A 15301-nucleotide genomic window follows, 5' to 3' on the forward strand; every position below is an offset into this window, starting at 1 on the left:
GATGACATGAAAGGTGAGGGTGTTGTTCACAGTGAGGAGGATGGTCTCCGTCTGCAGTCTGATGTCGATCGGATGATAATCTAAGCAGAGTTTAGTTCTGATTGAAGTGAGGTAATACTCTGTGCGAGGTACGATAAGAGAAGAACAGACAAAATGAACGGTAGGTCATTGCGGAGTACTGAGGAATACAGGGACCTTGAAGGACAAGTCCATAGATCCCTAAAGGTGTCAGCACAGGGAGACAGGGTGGGAAAGGCACCTCAACTGGGAGCAGGAGAGGGACCCATATCCTGGTGGGGTGAATTGCTCGAGCTGCTTGAGAGGGTATAACCTTGTTCTGGCAGGGTGTTGGACCTTAAATAAACGTAAGGCCAGAAAGAAGATTGAGGCTGGTGCACGAGTTAAAGACAGCAATTTCAGCAGACAAGGCAGGCAAGAACATAGCAGGGAATGGGGGAAAACTGATGATTAAACTGCATTTATTTCAATGTAAGGGGTCAGACAGCTAAGGAAGATGAACTCAAAAGCATGGATTGGAACATGGGACTGGGATATTATAGTTATTACAGAAACACAGCTGAGGGAGGGGCAGGACTGGCAGTTCATTGTTTAAAGGTAGAGATGCTACAGGAAGGCGAGGCAAGAGAGGACGTGTGGTGGTGGGGTTTTGATTGCATGATTCATCACAGCAGTACTTAGAGAGGATATTCCTGTGGGATCGCCCAGTGAAGCTATGTTAGTGGAACAGAGAAATAAGAATGGGTCATCACTTTGATACGATAGGACTGCTGACCCAGAATAATCTGTGGCAGACTGAGGAACAAATATGTCGGAACATCTTAAATATCAACCATAATAATAGGGCTGGAATGGCACGGTTTTTGAACTTTCCAAACCTAGACTGGGACTGTCAGTGTTCAGTGTTTAAGGGAGGAATTTGGTAATTGTGTTCCAGAAAACTCCCAATCAATATGTAAATAGCCTGAAAAGAGAAAGGGGCAAAACCTGACCTCCCCTTGGGAATTAAGGTAGGGAAAGGGACTGAGGTGTGAGTGGGAAAGCATTTTGCCAAAGTGACCACAGTTCTAGTAGTTTGAAATTCAGCTTTGGAAAAGGACAGGCCTGGTCCACAAGTGCAAGGTATAAAATGGAGCCTGACCAATCTTGATCGTATTAGCCAGGAACTTTCAAAATGTGATTGGGGAAGGGAATTATTTACAGGGAAAGGGAAGTTTGGCAAGTGAGAATATTTTAAAAGTGAGATAAACTGATCGATCACCACCAGCATGTTCCTGTTTGTGTGCAGCTCAATGCTGACAGCATTCGGAAACACTGGCTGTCCATTGAGGGTCTGGTCAAGGAAAAGGGGGCACATGTCAGGTATAGCCAGCTGGATCAAGGGAATCCCTGAGGATATACAGGGACTGTTGGAATACACTTTGGGTGGAAAACAGGAATGGAGAAAGGCTAAATGAAATAGCCTCAGCAGAGAAGGAAAGGGGAATCCAAAAGTGATTGTATCAGTATATTAAGAGTGTATAAGTAACTCAGGACAAAATAGTGTCCATTAAAAATCAATGAGGCCATCGATGTTTGGAACTGCAGGATATTTGCTAAGATCCTAAACAATTTTTTCATTCCAGAACTTACTGTGGAGAAAGACTGGGGAACTCAGGGAACAGGAGTAATACATGAGACCGCAATTGGAGTTCTCTGCAATTCCAGTCTCTCTGCTACAGGAAGGATGTTGTCAAACTTGAAAGGGCTCAGAAAAGATTAACAAGGTATTGCCCGGGTTGTTGGTGAATAATCTGGGGTTACTGTCACTGGAGAATCGGAGACTGAGGGGTGACCTTACAGAGGTTTAATAAACATGGGGGCCATGGATAGGGTAAGCATTCAAGGCCTTTTCCCAGAAGTTGGGGAGTCCAAAACTGGAGGGCATAAGTTTAAGGTTAGAGGTGAATGGTTCACAGAGGGACTGAAGAGACAGCTTCTTCACACACATGGTGATGGGTGAATGGAATGAGCTGAAAGAGAAAGTAATGGAGACTGACGCAATTACAACATTTAAAAGGTATCTGGATGGGCATCTGAATTGTGAGGGTGTAGACGTATATGGGCCAAATGCTGGAAAAGGGAATGGATTTATTCAGATCTTCTGGTAAGCCTGGACGAGTTGGGGACTGAAGGGTCTGTTTCTATGCTGTATATCTCTATGACTTGAAAAGAGTGCATGTTATAGAAGAGGTGGTGCTGGAGGTTTTAAAACACAAAGCCATGGCAAGTTCCAGAATCCGATTAAATGCATCACAAGGGTAGAGCTTATACAACTAATGTTAAGGCTTCGGTTAGTGTTTTAGTGCAGAGGGACCTCCGGGTTCAGGTACATAATCCTTGAAGTTTGCATCACAGGATGGATAAAACAGTGCTTGGCATGCCTGACTATTGCTCAGTCCATTGAGTGGAGGATATGGGACGTCATGTTGAGATTGCACAGACATTTGTGAGGCCTGTTCTGCAATACTCTGTCCAGTTCTGGTCGCCCCAGTTATAGGGAGGATATTATTAAGCTGCAGGGGGTTCAGAAGAGATTTACCAGGATATTGCTGGGTCTGGAAGGCCTGAGTTCTGAAAAATGGCTGGATAGGCTGAGTCTTTTTTCACTGGAGCCTGGAGGTTGAGACATGATGCTATAAAGATTTATGGAAAAAAAATGAGGTACATAGATCAATTTAATGGTAGTTGCCTTTTCCTCAGGATGGGGGAGTCTCAAGAGGAGGGGCCACATTTTTAAGGTTAGAGGGGAGAGGTGTTCAAAAAAAAAGATATGGGGCAATTTGCTACACAGAGGGTGGTTTGAGTGTGGAATGAACTTCCTGAGAAAGGGGTTGATGTGGGTACAATTACAACATTTAAAAGATATTTGGATAAACAGGTGAATAGGGAAGGGTTGGAGTGATATGGGCCAGCAACAGGCAGCTGGGAAGAGTTTAGTTTTAGATTATGGTGAGTATCAACTGAAGGGTCAGTTTCCATGCTGTATGGCGTTATGACAAGAATATGGTTTGATTCCATTATTGAAGAAAGGATCAGGGCTGGGTCCACTGATGTGCATCATCGACATAAACAATTTGGTTGAAAATATAGGAGTGATTGTGCGAAAGTTTGTTGATGATCAATTGAATGGTGTCGTGGGCAGTAAATACGGTTATCAAAGGGGATACTGACCAACTGGGCCAGTGGACCAAGGAATGAAAGATGGAGTTTAATTCAGCTGTTGGATTTTGTTAAGACAAACCAGGGAGGACTAATACAGTTAATGGAAGGGCTCTGGCCAGAGTTGTTGACCAGAGAGAGAAAGAGAGAGAGAGAGAGAGATAGAGAGAGAGAGAGAGAGAGAGAGAGAGAGAGAGACCAGGGGGTGCCAGTTACATTGTTCCTCGGAAATGGCATCACAGGTGGACAGGGTGGGGAAAGCGACATTTGGCACATTTGCCGACATTGGCCAGCACTTTGTTACATACGTTGGAGATATTTGTAACATTGTCCTAAATATTTCACTTGGGCAGAGGAGGCCAAGGGGTGACTCTAAGAATGGTGAATAACCAACGGTAGGTGAGTCCTAAACAGGAGGTGAGAGAGCAAGGATTTAAAGAGGGAGCTGAGGGGGAACATCATCCACAGAGGATGGTGCATAGACGGAATAGACTGCCTCAGGCACATGGGAGAAACAAGAACAATTACAGCATGGAAAAGACATTTGAGCAGGTACATGGAGAGGAGAAGGTTTGAAGAGATAAGGGCCAAAGGCAGGCAAATGAGACTCATTCAGTTTAGGTAACATGGGCAGCATTGAGGAGTTGGACCACAGGTTCTGTTTCCGTGCTGTATCACTCTGTATCCAGCTAAAGCGGATTAGTGTACCAAAATAAGGCATGTTGTAGACACTGAAGCAAGTTACAGCGATAGGGATGGTTGTCTGGAATGCAGTACATTTCAAATATGTGGAGGGACTATCGGGAATGGAGCAGGTTACAGGGATAACTACTGTTATAGGAGTTAAAAATGACTGAAGACACTGGTGCACAAGCCATGCCACAGATACAGTGTTGCAGAGTAATGAATCTTAGTACAGTGTTGGAGGGAGAACGCAGAACAGAAATATCCCAGGCAGCATTCACAAACTCTCGTCGGAGACCTACTCTCCCGTCTGTTGTACTGATGCTCACTAAGACAGCACAGGACTGAATTGATAACTATGAACTCCCGATGCTGTCTCAGTGCAACATCAGTTAAAGTAGACGTGGTGATTGAGCATGGGGTGTAACTGTACTGTACTGTGCTCCCCCTCCAGCACTGTATCTATGTCATGTCTTGTAAGTGATGTTTGGAGCCCTCTCATTGCTCTCTGCTCTGTGCACTATGAGTGATCTTACCTCACTGCAGGATTTATTGAAGGCTCCAGATCTCCCTTCCCTTTGTCTCTCTGGCTGACCAACTATCTTCAATGAGGTGATGGATGAGACACACAGCAGTTGGGAAGTCTATTGAGTCAGTAACTTCTTGAGTACCTACAGGAGACAGAGAGATAGACAGAATGGGAAATTAGACTGATGCAGTGAGGGTTACACAAGGAGAATGGAAATGAGCCCAAACAGATATCTGGAAAATCCCAAACTCCATCCCAGGCCGGTGCTGTTGCGTCTCTCTGGAGTGGAGAATTCTGTTAGCTCAGGATCTAGAGTAGCTGCAAGAGTGAGAGACGCTGACAGAGGCAGCAATTAGACCCACACAGTGAGGGTTACTACATGGAGAGAGACTAAGTGATATCACTGGAGTGCTGGAAGACTTCAGGATCACACAGTCATGTTAGAAGAATGGGTGTAGCTTCATGTATCAGTGCTCAGGGATTAGCAACCAGTGAGCAGCTGAAGTGATGGTGTAATAACATTATTGTTAGGGTATTTGTCCAAAACCTCAGCTAATGTTCAGGAGAGGCAGGTTTGAATCCCACCATAACATATGGTGGAATTTAAAATCAATAATTTTAAAAATAGCAATGAACAACCGTTAAACAAATATGAAACCATTGCTGATGTACAAAAATCACAATCCCTTCGATTAGATTCCCTACAGTGTGGAAACAGGCCTTTCGACCCAAGAGTAGCCCACTCAGACCCATCTCCCTCGACCTAATACACCTAACATTATGGGCAATTTAGCATGGCCAATTCGCCTGACCTGCGCGTCCTTGGACTGTGAGAGGAAACCGGAGCATCCAGAGGCAATTCACGTTGACACGTGGAGAATGTGCAAACTCCACACAGTCGCCCGCGGCTGGAATCGAACCTGGGACCCTGGTGCTGTGAGGCAGGAGTGCTAATCACTGAGCTACCGTGCCGCCCACTTGCCCTTTCAACAACGAGATCTGATCATCCTCACGTGGTCTGCATGACATACCCACAGCAAAGTATTTGCCTCTCAATGGTCCTCTGAAATGGCCAAGCAAGCTACTCAGCTCACGGGCAGCTAGGGATAGGCAATAAAGGCTAGTCAGCCAGAGACACCCACATCCCCTACCTGATTTATAAAAAAATCCAATAGGATGGTCCCACTGGAACCGTGATGGGACCAGTGTCCTGGCCAATCATGACAGTAGGTTTATGGACAGGGCTTTAAACTGACAGAGAGGATGCAGGGACAGGGTCCAGGTGAAAGGAGCTTTCCAAATTCAAAGAGAAAAGGTGAAGCATCGGAACAGTATGGGGATGTGACTGAAGGTAATCAAAAAGGAACACGATGGGACAGCGATTAACTAAAACTGTACTTCAGTGAATAGGTTTGTGACAGGAAATTGTGGGAGAGTAAATTATGTTTTTTTTTCAATGGACGACGTCTTATCAATAAGGTAGATGGATTTGTGACACTGAGATAAAAGAGGTTTAGATAACAGAGAGACATGGTTACAGGGTGAACAAAAGGTGGACATAAATATTCAATGGATCACAACCTTGCGGAAACTCAGGCAAAATGGGTAACACTAACAATAATGGATAACAAAGGCATCACAGAGAAAGCATTTGGTCTCAGATCATGAAGTCGAATCAGTCTGAATGTAAATTCTGGCTACTACTTCCCAAGGACACAAGCAGCAGGATAGTTTTAGCCACCAAAAAGCATTCCGTTGCTCATCACTGCATTACACAGGAACTCATTGGAATTTTTTAACAAACACATTGTGATAATTTTGGGAAACATCAATATTCAAAATGTGGGACAGTCACACTGGCAAGAGTGATATTGGAAGAGGAGTTCAGAGAATTAGTTTTCAGTGTTTCTTTGATTAACAAATTGTGCAACTGGCGAGGGACGTAACTATCTCAGAGCGACCATTGTGTGATGAAACTTCGTGAATGAGTAATGACACCTGGAGAGATCCTCTGCGAAATTGTGATAAAGTGCAGTTTAAAGAAATATAAAGTTTTAAAGTGAATCACAGAAAGGACAAACTACAAGCAGAAACAAAAATAACCAATAACAGGAGTTTGAGAAGAGAACTGACCAAGGTAAATGGGCTAAACAGACTGAAATATGTGTCTGGAAATGAACAGTGGAAAACATTTGAAGGAGCAGTGTAAAACACTCAACAAAAGGACATTCCATTGAAACAGATTAATCCTCAGCAAGAAATCCCCATCGGTCCCTCACTCAAGTAAAAAGGATCATATCAGATTATCGGGCTTAGAGGATCACCAAAAAGTACTTAAAATCCTGAAGTGAGAGAAAGTTTTACAAGTAAGTTTTAAAGGGATTGCAAAGAGTCTGCTCGCAGGAGGAGGTCAGATGGAAGAGGGAATAATTGTCAAGGTTTTATGTCACAAAAGGAACTGGGAGAGCTGAAGGTGCTGGAGGTGGTGAGAGTGTTACAGAGAGGGGTCAGGGTCTGAACAGTGCTACAAAGCCAGTACAGATTGCTGCAGCTGGAGGTGTTTACAGAGGTAGGGAGGGATATATGTATTTTTATTTATTCATTCATGGGACAAGGATGTCACTGTGGGACCAACATTTTTTGCCCCACTGCTAATTACCCAGAGTATAGCACAGAGTCAGCCATATTGCTGTGGGTCTGGTGTCACGTGCAGGCCAGACCAGGTTAGAATGTCAGATGTCCTTCCCTAAAGGACGTAAGTGAACCAGATGAGTACTTTCTACTGGTCAACAATGCTTTTATGGTGGCCTCACCAATGTCCTGTACAGCCACAACATGACATCCCAACTTCTACTCTCAATGCTCTACCCAAAGAAGGTAACCATCCCAAACGCCTGCTTCACCAACCTGTCTACCTGTGACACCACTTACAAAGAACTGTCCACCTGCATCCCTGGGTCTCTGACTGACAACACTACACAGGGCCCAAACATTTTCTATACAAACCCACCCTGGTTTGTTTCACCAAAATGGAACACCTCACCTTTATCTAATTAAACTCCATCTGCTATTCTTCAGCCCACTATCCCAGTGTACTATTTGAACTGTTGTATCACAGATAACTTTCTTCACTGTCCACTTTACCAACAATTTCAGGGTCACTCAAAAAAGTTACTTCCCACAAAACCAATATTTCCATCCAAACCATTTATCCAAATGACAAACAACAGGGGACCCACTCCACCGCTGGTCACATGTCTCCAGTCAGAAAAACAACATGTCTCCCACCACCCTCTGTCTCCTACCATCATGCCCAATTTTGTATCCAGTTGACTCGCTCCTCCTGAATACCATATCCTTTTACATTGATCTGAGCTTATTATCCAGTTTCCCATACAGAACGTAGAACACAGAACAGTACAGCACAAGACGCTTCGGCCATGATGCCATGCCCATCTTTTACCTGACTGGAAGATCAAACTAACTTACATACCCTTCATTTTGCCGATCCAAGAGTCTGTTAAAGTGTCCCATTCCACCCACCCACCACTCTCTGTGTAAAGAACCTCCATCTGAAATCTCCCCTTACCCATCCTCCAACACCTTACAAGTATGCCCCCTTGTACCATGTATGCCATGGGATAAAGACGTCTATCACTGTTCACTCTATCTTTGCCTCACACCATCTTGTTCACCTCTACCAAATCACACCACACTCTTCTTCACTCCAATGAGAAAAGCCTTAGCTCCCTCAACCTTTCTTCATAAGACATGCCCTCTAGTCCAGGTAGCATCCTGGTAAATCTCCTCTTTACCCTCTATAAAGCTTCCACATCCTTCCGATAATGAAGGGATCAAAACTGAATACAATATTCTAATTGGGATCGAAACAGGACTGTACAGAGCTGTAGCATAACCTCATGCCTTTAAAACTCAATCCCCCAGCTAATGAAAGCCAATACAACATATTCTTTCTTAACAACACTATAAGTTTGGTGGCAAATTTGATGGATCTCTGGTCATGAAATCCAAGATCCATCTGTTCCTCCACACTATTCAGTATTCTGCCTTTACCCCTGTATTCTGCATTCAAGTCTCACCTTCCAGAATACATCACTTCACACTTTTCCAGATTTGACTTCATCTGCCACTTCTCAGCCCAGCTCTACATCCTGTCAATGTCCCATTGCAACCTCCAGCAGACATCCACACTATTCACCACTCCACCAACCTTCATGTCATTGGCAAACTTACCTACCCACTCTTCCACTCACACATCCAAGTCATTCATAAAATCACTAAGAGCAGAGATTTTTTGACCTCTCCCTGCAGAAAACCACTGGTCACTGAGCTCCAGGCTGAATGATTTCCATCTGTCATCGCCCTCTGTCTTCTAAGGACCAGGATTTCTGTATCCAGACAGGCAGATTTCCCTGTCTCCCATGCTCTGTACTTTCTCAATGAGCCATAAATGTGTTTTGTCACATTCTCAAAGGATTCAATAAGATTTGTGAGGCATGACCTGTCCCTTACAAAGTCATGATGACTTCCTCTAATCAAACTATGGTTTTCCAAGGAATCATAAATCCTGTCTCTTAGAGTCCTCTCCAATAATCTGCACATCACAGACAGAAGACTGACAGGTCTGTGATTCCCAGGATTATCTCTATTCCCTTTCTTGAACAACGCATGGCTGATTCACCTAACCTGCACATCTTTGGGCTGTGGGGGGAAACCGGAGCACCTGTCGGAAACCCGCACAGACATGGTGAGAATGTGCAAACTCCACGCAGACAGTCGCACGGGGCTGGAATTGAAATCGTGTCCCTGGTGCTGTGAGGCAGCAGTGCTAACCACTGAGCCACCGTGCTGGCCCATGTAACTCTCTATAGCCCTGCTTCTGATCCTTGGTTCCTCAAGCTTAAATTAGCTTCCTTCTTCCTCTTGACTAGATGTTCTCCATCCCCTGGAACCATGTCAAATGCTTTGCTGTAGACAACGCTGACTGCGCTGCCTTCATTTATCGCTTGGTCAACTCCTCGAAGAGTCAATCCAGTTTGTGAAACACGGTTTCCCACTCACAAAGCCATGCTGACTATCTCTAATCAGCCCTTGCCTTTCCAAATATATGTAACTCCTTTCTCTCAGAATCTCCTCCAACAACTTACCTAGCACTGGACTCACTGGGCTGTGATTTCCTGGCTACTCACTGCAGACCTTAAGTGATGGAACAGCATTAGCCACCCTCCAGTCTTCCGGTCGCTCATTGTGTGTATTGATAAAATAAATATATGTTAGGAACACTGCAATCTCTTCCCCAGATTCCCAAAATATTCTAGGAGCGACCTAATAAGCGACTGAGGATTGATCTACCTTTATTTGTTTTCAGATTCCAACACTTTTTTTTCCTTTGTTAAGGATTCTTTCCAAGACATCACTATTTATTTCCCCAACTTCCTGAGCTTCCATGTCTTTCTCCACAGTAAATTCTGACAACACTATTTTGTCTAATATCTCACCCACCTCCGGACAGTTAAGGTGCCCTATTCTTTACCAAATTACTCTTTAGCCCTGATTGAAACTTGTGTAAAGTTTTCTGAAAATTCAAATAAATCGTATCTTCAGTCCAACCACTCCTACACCCGTATCTACTCTGCCATTTATATTCACAACAATAAAAATAAAATCCAACAGGCTCAAAAACACATCCTCTTTTTTATTTAAAGTGTTTCTAAGGGTCCAGTTGTTGTTCATTGACATATCCTTTCAAACATATTTCAGCTCCTGACCTACTATAGGCTAAGACTGTTTGGTTTCAGACTGGTAGCAGAAAGGGTTATGGGAGTTCATGTTTATATCATGGTAATAGATGTTTTGGAAATAAGGAGGGTCGTGGGGACTGAAGGACATTATGGAGATAGGGAGTGATGTAGGGACTGTATGAGATTATGGACACAGAGAGTGCAGTGGTGACTGAAGAACATTATGGAGATAGGGAGTGATGTGGGGCCTGAAAGGGGCCAAAGAGATCTGCAGGGCTGTTGGGCCTAAAGGAGGTTGTACAGATCAAGAGGATCATGGGGATTGAAGGAGGTTACTCTGAACGGGAGGGTCATTGGATCAGGATGAGATTATGGAGATAGGGAGGGTCGTGGGGCCTTTTGGAGGTTATGGAGTTAGGGAGGTTTGTGGGGAATGATTCAGGTTACATGGATAGGAAGAGTCGTGGGGACTGAAGGAGTTTATGGAGAGAGGGAGGGCTGTGGGGACTGAAGGAGGTTATATGGATAGTAAGATTATAGAGAAGCACAGGAAAGAAGAGCAGGTATTGGCCATTTGACCACAGAGTCGGTCCCACCATTCAATATGATCACGACTGATCATTTAACCCAGTACAGTATTCTTGCTTTCACACCTTACTCTGATATTATAGTGACAACTGGCATTTAGTGATACAGTGGGCTGTAGTAACTGGGACGGGGGTGTGGGGGGTGGTGGTGTCGTACAGAGATAGGGAGGGTTGTGGAAGCTGGGACAGGTGACATATACAGGGCGGGTTTTAGGAATGGGAGGACTTTACAGGGATTTGGAGGAATGCGGCGATGGGACGTGGTAACAATCACAGGGAGGATTTTGGGAGCTCGATCTGAGACGGTCCAGCTGAGAACAGAAGTGAGTCAAACAGTCAGGGACAGGCAGTGACAAGGTAGGAATAATACATTAAACTGCATTTATTTCAATGCAAGGGGCCTAAAAGGGAAGGCAGATTAACTCAGGGCATGTTTAGGAACATGGGACTGGGATCTCATAGCAATTACAGAAACATGGCTCAGGGATGGGCAGGACTGGCAGCTTAATGTTCCCGGATACAAATGCTACAGGAAGGATAGAAAGGAAGGCAAGAGAGGAAGGGGAGTGACATTTTTGATAAGGGATAGGATTACAGCTGTGCTGAGGGAGGATATTCCCAGAAATACATCAGGGAAGTTATTTGGGGGAACTGAGAAATAAGAAAGGGATGATCACCTTATTAGGATTGTATTATAGACCCCACAGTAGTCAAAAGGAAATTGCCAAACAAACTTGTAAGGAGATCTCAGTTATCTGTAAGAATAATAGGGTAGATATGGTAGGGGATTTTAACTTTCCAAACACTGACTGGGACTGCCACAATGTAAAGGTTTAGATGGAGAGGAATTTGTTAAGTGTGTACAAGACAATCTTCTGATTCAGTATGTGGGTGGATCAACTAGAGAAGGTGCAAAACTTGACCGAAACTGAGGAAATAAGGCAGGGCAGGTGAGTGAGGGGTCAGTGGGGGAGCACTTTGGGACCAGCGACCATAATTCTATTCATTTTAAAATAGTGATGGAAAAGGATAGACCAGATCTAAAAGTTGAAGTTCTAAATTGGATAAAGGCCCATTTTGACGTATTAGGCAAGAACTTTTGAAAGCTGATTGGAGGCAGATGTTTGCAGGTAAAGGGACGGATGGAAAATGGGAAGCCTTCAGAAGTGAGATAATGAGAATGCAGAGAAAGCATATTCCTGTCAGGGTGAAAGGGAATGCTGGTAGGTATAGCGAATTCTGGATGACTAAAGAAATTGAGGGTTTGGTTCAGAAAAAGAAGGAAGCACATGTCGGGTATAGACAGGATAGATCGAGTGAGTCCTTAGAGTATTAAGGAAGTTGGAGTATACTAAAGAGGTAAATCAGTCGGGCAAAAAGGGGACATGATATAGCTTTGGCAAATAAAATTAAAGAGAATCCAAAGGGTTTTTACAAATATATTAAGGACAAAGGGTAACTAGGGAGAGAATAGGGCCCCTGAAAGGTCAGCAAGGCGGCCTTTGAGTGGAGCCACAGAAAATGGGAGAGACACTAAATTAATATTTTGCATCAGTATTTACTGTGGAAAAGGATATGAAAGAAATAGACTGGAGGGAAATCGATGGTGACATCTTGCAAAATGTTCAGATACAGAGGAAGAAGTGCTGGATGTCTTGGAACGGTTAAAGGTGGATAACCCCCCAGGACCTGATCAGGTGAACCCGAGAAATCTGTGGGAAGCTGGAGAAGTGATTGCTGGGCCTCTTGCTGAGATATTTGTATCATCAATAATCACAGGTGAGGTGCCGGAAGACTGGAGGTTGGCTAACGTGGTGCCACTGTTTAAGAAGGGCGGTAAAGACAAGCCAGGGAACTATAGACCGGTGAGCCTGAACTCAGTTGTGGGCAGGTTGTTGGAGGGAATCCTGAGGGACAAGATGTACATGTAGTTGGAAAGGCAAGGACTGATTATGGATAGTCAACATGGCTTTGTGCGTGGGAAATCATGTCCCACACACTCGAGTGAGTTTTTTGAAGAAGTAGCAAAGAAGATTGATGAGGGCAGAGTGATAGATGTGATCTATATGGACTTCAGTAAGGCATTCGACAAGGTTCCCGATGGGAGACTGATTAGCAAGGTTAGATCTCATGGAATACAGGGAGAACTAGCCATTTGGATACAGAACTGGCTCAAAAGTAAAAGACAGAGGGTGGTGGTGGAGGGTTGTTTTTCAGACTGGAGGCCTGTGACCAGTGGAGTGCCACAAGGATCAGTGCTGGGCCCTCTACTTTTTGCCATTTATATAAATGATTTGGATGAGAGCATAAGAGGTACAGTTTTCAGATGACACCAAAATTGGAGGTGTAGTGGACAGCGAAGAGGGTTACAACAGGATCTGGACCAGACGGGACAATGGGCGAACTGGCAGATGGAGTTTAATTCAGATAAATGCAAGGTGCTGCATTTTCGAAAAGCAAATCTTTGCAGGACTTATACACGTAATGGTAAGGTCCTAGGGAGTGTTGTTGAACAAAGAGACCTTGGAGTGCAGATTCATAGCTCCTTGAAAGTGGAATCGCAGATAGATAAGAGTGAAGGCGGCGTTTGGTATGCATTCCTTTATTGGTCAGAGTATTGAGTCCAGGAGTTGGGAGGTCATGTTGCGGCTGTACAGCACATTGATTAGGCCACTGTTGGAATATTTTGTGCAATTCTGGTCTCCTTCCTATCAGAAAAAATTTGTGACACTTGAAAGGGTTCAGAAAAGATTTACAAGAATGTTGCCAAGGTTGGAGGATTTGAGCTACAGGGAGAGGCTGAACAGGCTAGGGCTGTGGCGTCGGAGGCTGAGGGGTGACCTTACAGAGGTTTACAAAATTATGAGGGACATGGATAGGATAAACAGACAAAGACTTTTCCCTGGGGTCGGGGAGTCCAGAATAAAGGGCATAGGTTGAGGGTGAGAGGGGAAAGATAAAAGGGACAACTTTTTCAAGCAGAGGGCGGTACATGTATGGAACGAGCTGCCAGAGGATGTGGTGGAGGATGGTACAACTGCAATATTTAAGAGGCATTTGGATGGGTATAGGAATGGGAAGGGTGTGGAGGGATATGGGCCGGGTGCTGGCAGGTGGGACTAGATTGGGTTGGGATATCTGGTCGGCATTGACAGGTTGGACCGAAGGGTCTGTTTCCGTGCTGTACACCTCTATGACTCCATCATTCATGGCGGTAATAGAAATAAACTGTGTGGGCGCGTCTGAAGGAGATTAAAGGTATAAAGGTTTGTAGTTACTGAAGGAAATTACATCAATCGGGACCAGCAGAGTTTACAGGGACTGACTGCATTTCAGAAACAGGAAGAGTTCATAGTCATCATTAGAAATGCAGAAACTAATTTATGAGAGAAGCAGGGTCACTCTGCTTTGTGCCCAGAGACAACGAGGAGTCTAACAGCTGGAGGAGGTTACTAAGGTACAGAGCTTTTTTGTTGTCGTGACGGGGAGGTTACAGAGATCATGAAGATAGTAGGAGTTCAAAAAAGTCACAAAGACAGGGAGGTTTCTCAGGTCTGGAAAGGACTACACTGACCAGGATGGCTTAAGGAACTGAAGAGTTGTTTTTCTTCAGTTAAGGAGAGATGTGACAGAACCAGGGATTAAAGGCAAAGGCAGAAACTTGGAGAGTTGTCGTGGTAGGAGGAGCTTACAGGGATAGGCAGGATTGTAGGGGCAGATAGAGAGCGGGGAAGTGGTATCAATGAAACAGACAATGGAGAAACTGACAGACATAGGGAGGGTTCTGTGGAATAGATTAATTTACAGACAAGATGGTGATAATGAAGCCTGAGAATTTTCTCATGTTCCTTGCCCAGCATTGTTCCTACATCATGCCCTCAGGGTCTGAATTAAAGCCCACTAACTCCACCCTGTGCTGTTTACTGTGAGTGATCTTACCGGCTGCAGGATTTACTGAAGGCTCCAGATCTCTCTCTGCATCGCTCTCTGGCTGACCAACTGTCTTCAATGTGGTGATGTACGAGACAGGAATTGGGAATTCTGCTGAGTCAGGGACATCAGGAATACCTACAGGAGACAGAGAAATAAGAAAGAATGGAAAATTACACTGATGCAATGAATGTTACACATGGAGAATGGCATTGAATCCCACAGAGATCTGGAAATTCCTAATGTCCATTCCTGGCCTGTTCCGCTGCATCCCTCTGGAGTGGAGAATGCTGTTGGCTCAGGATCTGGAGTAGCTGCAAGAGCGAGAGACACTGACAGAGGCAGCAATTAGACCCAAAAGTAAGGGATATCACATGGAGAGAGACAGTGATATCAGCAGAGTGCAGGAATGTATCAGGATCACACAATGGTCTCATCAGAAGTGGTTCTGACCAGTGAGCACTGCTACCAGTACTCAGGGAAGACTGAGCTATTTTATTGGGATAGGCTCCTCTGGTATCAGGATTATGCAGTGTGATATAAACGGACACAGATGAGGAGGGGGACAGGTCTGAGGTGAATGGAAATTC

General features: G+C 44.5%; 1 long non-coding RNA gene across 1 annotated transcript; it reads right to left on the minus strand.

The window, feature by feature from the left end:
* Window positions 1-14844, minus strand: LOC140471677 (uncharacterized). Its single transcript, XR_011957162.1, has 3 exons — window positions 14721-14844; window positions 4440-4574; window positions 1-80 (listed from the first exon to the last, which is right to left on the minus strand). It is a non-coding gene; the product is annotated as an uncharacterized lncRNA (long non-coding RNA).
* Between the last annotated feature and the right edge of the window lie 457 nt (window positions 14845-15301).

This window comes from Chiloscyllium punctatum, unplaced genomic scaffold (genome assembly GCF_047496795.1).
Source record: "Chiloscyllium punctatum isolate Juve2018m unplaced genomic scaffold, sChiPun1.3 scaffold_151, whole genome shotgun sequence".
Taxonomy (NCBI): domain Eukaryota; kingdom Metazoa; phylum Chordata; class Chondrichthyes; order Orectolobiformes; family Hemiscylliidae; genus Chiloscyllium; species Chiloscyllium punctatum.